Genomic DNA, 5,669 nt, shown 5'->3' with positions numbered 1-5,669 from the left:
ACACATTGAATGGTTACCCAGTCTGGGAGGGAGAACACAGATATAGTTTGTTACTGTAGCACACTGCTTGGCCTGCTTCTAATTTCAGCACCACAGTAGTGGACAGCTGCAAACCAAGCGATGGTCTCCTGCAAGCTTTGCGTCACTACAGGTCCTCCTAGAGGCAGACGTTAAAGCAGGATGAGATGAGCAAGAAGTTTTCATAAGGGGAAAGTCCTGTGAAGGATAATGGGGAGGAAGAAGAGTAGGCAGGGAAAGCCTCAGAACACAGTGTAGTTCTGAGACAGTCTTGGCCAGGACAATGGAGTTCCTGAGCAGAGAATGCCTTTTAGAGGAGTCCTTCAACCTGAGAATCTTCTCGAATCTTTATCTCAAAAATCACTATGTTAAAAAAGTGATGAGAGTGGATTCTCTCTCCTTGGCCTCCTTCCCTTGGTCTCCCTACTGATAGAAAGCGGTCTTTGATAAGACTGGAAAGAGACAGAGAATCCTATGAGCTTAAGAATCCCTTGTCCCCTCTTCTGGTGCTCACCTTACCAGCCTGCCATCAGACTTCCGGCTATATGACTTTGCTTGTTGTTACCTGAGGGCTTATTCTGGCAGCAGAAGACAATTTAATTTTTATCTTTTAATTTTTCTTAGGTTAGGCAACCCTTGGTTGACCTCACAGATTGCAAGGACCTTGTCAGCTTACAATCGCTTATTTTTTATTTTTTTATGCCTACAGCACCTGGTCTTCCTAGGTGGTCTCCCATCCAAGTGCTAACCAGGCCCGACCCTGCTTAGCTTAGATCAGATGGGATCAGCCTTGTTCAGAGTGGCATGGCCGTAGATGACAGTTTTAACCTTAAACATGCCCAAAGTTCCAGGGATGAGCCCCTGGAAATAGGCTTTAACTAACGAAAACCCCAGTTCTTTAAGGTGTTTGTTCTCCACTAACTCTCAGAGTATCCCTGTGGATGGCATTAAGCTCCAGTGGCCCCCAGAGATAACTAGCTTGATTGAAAATACCCTTCCTTGTCCATTCCCCTAACAATATTACCTAGGGTCACTTCCCAAGTAAAATTTCTTGCACTCAAATCCCTATCCTGGTATCTACTTTTGACAGAATCCAAAATAAGTTATAGCTTATCTAAGCTCTGCTCTGAAGGGAGTTCAGTCATCCAAAGGGAATATTTTTAAATATTACACAGAACCAGAGCTTTCTGCAGCAAAGCCATGCTGGCTCTCCAGGTAGAGCTGGGACTCTGGGGAGGAAGGAAGAGATGGGGCTTGGGCAATTGAGGGAGGGAGGAAGGGAGCTGATGGAAACGTCATGATGTGCTTCTGGACACCCAGCTGATGTGAGCTGGCGGAGATGTGGTGGAGAAGTAGAGCGATATGCTGGAACCTCCTAATTATAGGAATGACCCCTTCCTGGAAATGGGCTGGACCTGCCCCTCCTTTGAGATCAAGCAGGCTCAAGAAGAGGCTATCTTCCATGTCTGGGTGTGGGTCTATGGCTCCCTCCATATCAGTGACATCTGGTTAATGAGGATGGGAACATATCAGATATCTTTCTTTAACTGGAGTTTCAAAGCTTCCTGACTCCAGGCCCTTCCCTTCCTAATGGTTAAATCTGCAACATAGTCTAACGCAAATGTCCAGAACGGAGGGCTCCTGTCTCCTAGTCTCTCCTGTGATCCAATGTGAAGGAGTAAGCTTTGACTCAGGTGCCCATTGGAGACTGACAGAGCATTCTCTCCAGGTGGTACTGCTGTGCTGGGTCATGTTGAAAGGTGATGACCATAGCTCTGTGTGTCTGTCTAAAGAATCTTTCTGAAAATTTTCTCATATCATTAGTTGTTTTGATATTGGTATTTTTAATTTTCCTGAATCTAGATATAAATGAAGAGGATTGTGTATGAAACAAGAAGCCTGGGGAGTGTGCTGGTAGAAGAGCTCTGAGCAGAGTTTGCCGTGAGCATTGGGTGGAGGTGGAAATGCTCCCTTCCAGATGTCAGGAAGTCCCCCAGAACTTCTATCTGCAGAACATATACCTGCCACATTCATGTCAAACACCTCCAAGGGGTAGCCTGCGTGTTTCTACTGTGACTCTTTGATGTAATGAATGTTCTCTTTAGGGGGTATGCATTAAGTCTAGCTCATGGTCCTGGAATAGCCATAAATAATCATGAATTATAAAAAAATCACGTTCATGCACTAGAATAGAATAGAAATGAACAAACTGGTTCATTTGTGGGCTTTTAATTCTCCAGGTACATGATTCTTTGTGAAGCATCGGATTTTCAAGCTGTCTGTGGCCTTTGACAGGGGAGGAAGCAGCGTTCTCTGATCCGCTCAAATATCTCTGGGGCATGAGGGCAGAGGTGGACATAGGGGTTTTTCTAGGGACATCGCTCTTTGAGAAACATGGATTTAAAGGAACAAAGCGAGACTCCAAAGATGACCTTTTTGGAATGACCAGCATCCCAGCTTGAAAAAGAATCTCGAAGTCTAAAATCAGCCCCCTGGAGTGAGAGTGAGGAGCTGCATATAAAACAGCTCCTCCCTCTCCTTGACTCTCTCTTCAATACTAAAGTGTGAGGCTCTCCGCTCAGAACAGGGGAAGGTGCTGGGGGTGGAGGAGGCAAACCTCTCTTTAATTTTCTAATTCAGATAATACGTCACACGTGTACTGATTTCTTTTTCTTTTTTGAAAATGCACAAAGCAGCCCGTGGAATTAGAGGACACAAAAGCCAACAGATTAAGCGAAATTGGGGGTTTCCTATTAGAGGTCAAGAAATTTGACTCCCATTCAACCTGTTGGCGGGGGTGTGGCCCCAGTTCTATTTTTCTAAGATAAGGATACATTATGAGTAGAATTCAAAAAGCATATGAAATTTTCAGTTGATACAGGATATTTAACCTATTTCCTGTTTAGAAAAAAAAAAAGTGCAGCTCTCTGCCAGCATTAATTTAATTTTATATAAACATGTTCTTTGAGGCTGAAGCAAATCTGACTGGCTTTCAATGTGAAAATAAAATATAAAAAAACATTCTTGGAGTTATTTCTAAACAGAACTTGTCCCTAATCCTAACGGAACAGAAACGTGTATGATGATCAGTACTTAATAATTTTTTTTTGCGTGGTAAATTTCAAAGCACGGAGCAACACACAGCGGAACATTACATTCTGCACAAAAACATCGTGTTTCCCTCCGGATCGTCTCACCATCCTAGCCGTTGCACGAGCAGCAAACTTTGTAGCGACCAGTTGGGTTCCGTGTCCCTGATGTTGGTGGTAAGCTCCAGGGGGAAACATCTTCCAGGCAGGCGCAGAGGGTGGCATCAGAGCACGACGGCCTTAGGGACTTTGCTGCTCTGGCATATGATGCTTTTCCAGGATTCTTTCAATCACCGCCAGTCAGTCCGAAGTTTACCTGGCCGATTGTGGGCTCAGGATTGTCCTTCTTGAACAGGATGCAGGAGTTCAGCACTGGAATGTGTAGAAGGTGGTAAAAGAATTTCTTTTACCAAAACTTGGTGCCGTTTGCGCTCAGTTGGATAAGCGAGCATCTGATCAGCCTAGTCCCCTGCTCCCACATTCTTGTTATAATCCACAATGACACATGGCTCCTTAGTTTTTCTTTCCATTTCTGTTGTCTACTTCAATCACGGTATCATTGTGGAATGTTGACAACATTGTTACCTCCTCCTTGTCACACCATTTCACTGCCCTAAGTTTACCACGGAATCCGGCTACAGTCGTCCCTTTTGCAATCCTTTTTTTTTTTTTTTTTAAGATCATATGGCATCTGTCTTCTTTTCAAACGAGCTGTCCCTATTGCATCAATCCTGTTTTGATGTAATTCTCTGAAAAGCATGGGAGATGCATGGCAAACTTTGAGGTAAGTTAGGACTGTAATCCGCGAGTTATCTGGGGGTAAACGCTGCAGCTGCAAGCACTGCCCGCGAGTATTTTCATGGCAAACGGGAAACGGGTTAAAAGAAATTTTAAGCCTGGGGGAAGGGACGACCTTCTTCCAGCTCTGCCCCAGATGGCCAAGGTGCATGCCTACTCAGTGCGAGGTCCCTCCTACGCTGGAACATGTCCGTCACACCTTAGTCCAAATCTGTTTATAGTGTAGTTTTGTTTTTGGTAGTTAGATTTAGGGAGCACCGGGGCTCTCCGGTGGGTGGTGGTGGTACCGTTGGAGCGCTCAGAGTTCTGGTAACACACATACCTCTACGTCCTTTTCGCTGCCAAAGAAACGAATTTCAGCTCAGTGACTGTAAGAAATATTTGTTTATTAAAAGCACATTATGAAGTAGAAGACAGGTCAAGTCTAAAACTAGCTATGTGGAAACGAGGTTACTACCCCTAAGGAGGGGGTACCGTAGCCCTGGGAAGATAGAGATCTGTAACTTTGGTGGGGGTGAGGTCTGCATTATATTTGGGGGCCGTGATGGGGTGGTCCTAAAGACATTTTTAGGCCACCTTGATTGACACCTGGCTGCTATATAACTTTGCCTAGTGCCCAGGTGCTTACCTAGAATTCAGTCTGTTACAGATTCATGAACTTCCAGGCATAGTCATGAGATTATAATGAGGCCAAAGTTAGAGACAGTACTTTTTGTGCATGCGTTTGTAGCTGGTTTAGGTCAGCATCTTTTATGGCCTTTGTGCTGTAGGATTTGGGGTAATTTATAACCCTAAAAGGTATTTCTGGCAGGTGCTTAAGGAAGGTCTTCAAGGGAAGTTTCTGTGGTTACGGAGCCGAGCCCCTGTCCCTTTGTCCCTCTGTCGCTCACGTCTGACTGGCTGCCTAACAGTGGGGTGGGTGGTGGATCTGTCTTTGGGCAGCGGGAAGGCACCGTGAGCCTGAAGGGTGAGGGGAAGAGGGTGCCGACTGCATGATTTTCGGTCCGAGGCTTTACCTGCTCCATGCAACCTCTCTTACAAGCTATAAGAGAATTTAGAAAAAAATCTGATCTAGAAGGTAGAGTCTAGTGATTCATGTGACGATCAAAAATTTGGCGAATGATCATCCATGACCACATTTAATCCCACATGGGAGGCGTCCCAGCTCAGGAAGTGTAGAGCCCCAAAATGTACAAAGTAATCCCACAGCCGGACTCGACTCCACCCCCAAGTATATATTATTCGCAACAGGAGATACTAGATGTTATTAAAGGGTTCACTGGTTAGCTCGGCATACATCATCATTCGATCTGCCCTGAACTACACAAGGTGACGTCTTAGATCAGGTTCTCTCCGAAGCAGACCATGGGACGAAGCCCCGGGTGGTTTATTCAGCAGGTCCTCTCAGGAGGTGTGGCGGAGGTGAGGGGATGTGAGGCCGAGGTGGGAGGAAAACCAGTAGGAGCGTATGGATGCGCAGCGCACACGACGGGCACCCGGGCTCCAGTGCTGGGGGGGCCCTTGGAAAGAACCCGGGGTGCGCTTCTCAGAATCATGCCACCCAGAGGCAAGGAGCTGGAGTATCTCTCCACCAACTCCCACCCTCGTTGGTTGAGGCTGCTTTGGGGCACTTGTAACTTGTCCCTCAAATGGGGAGCTCACTGGCTGTGGCCAGAGGACACTCTCAGGTAGGAAGCTACGGACTTCGTGAAACCGTCCTTAGCCATCCTCCTGAGGAAGGCCAGTGGCTAGGAGTGAGACCCT

At 46.2% G+C, this 5,669-nt stretch overlaps 1 pseudogene; it reads right to left on the bottom strand.

The window, feature by feature from the left end:
* Positions 1-718: 718 nt before the first annotated feature.
* Positions 719-834, bottom strand: LOC118602050 (annotated as a pseudogene).
* Positions 835-5,669: the final 4,835 nt, after the last annotated feature.

This window comes from Rousettus aegyptiacus, unplaced genomic scaffold (genome assembly GCF_014176215.1).
Source record: "Rousettus aegyptiacus isolate mRouAeg1 unplaced genomic scaffold, mRouAeg1.p scaffold_m13_p_4, whole genome shotgun sequence".
Taxonomy (NCBI): Eukaryota; Metazoa; Chordata; class Mammalia; order Chiroptera; family Pteropodidae; genus Rousettus; species Rousettus aegyptiacus.
This window is presented reverse-complemented; position numbering and strand designations above follow the sequence as displayed.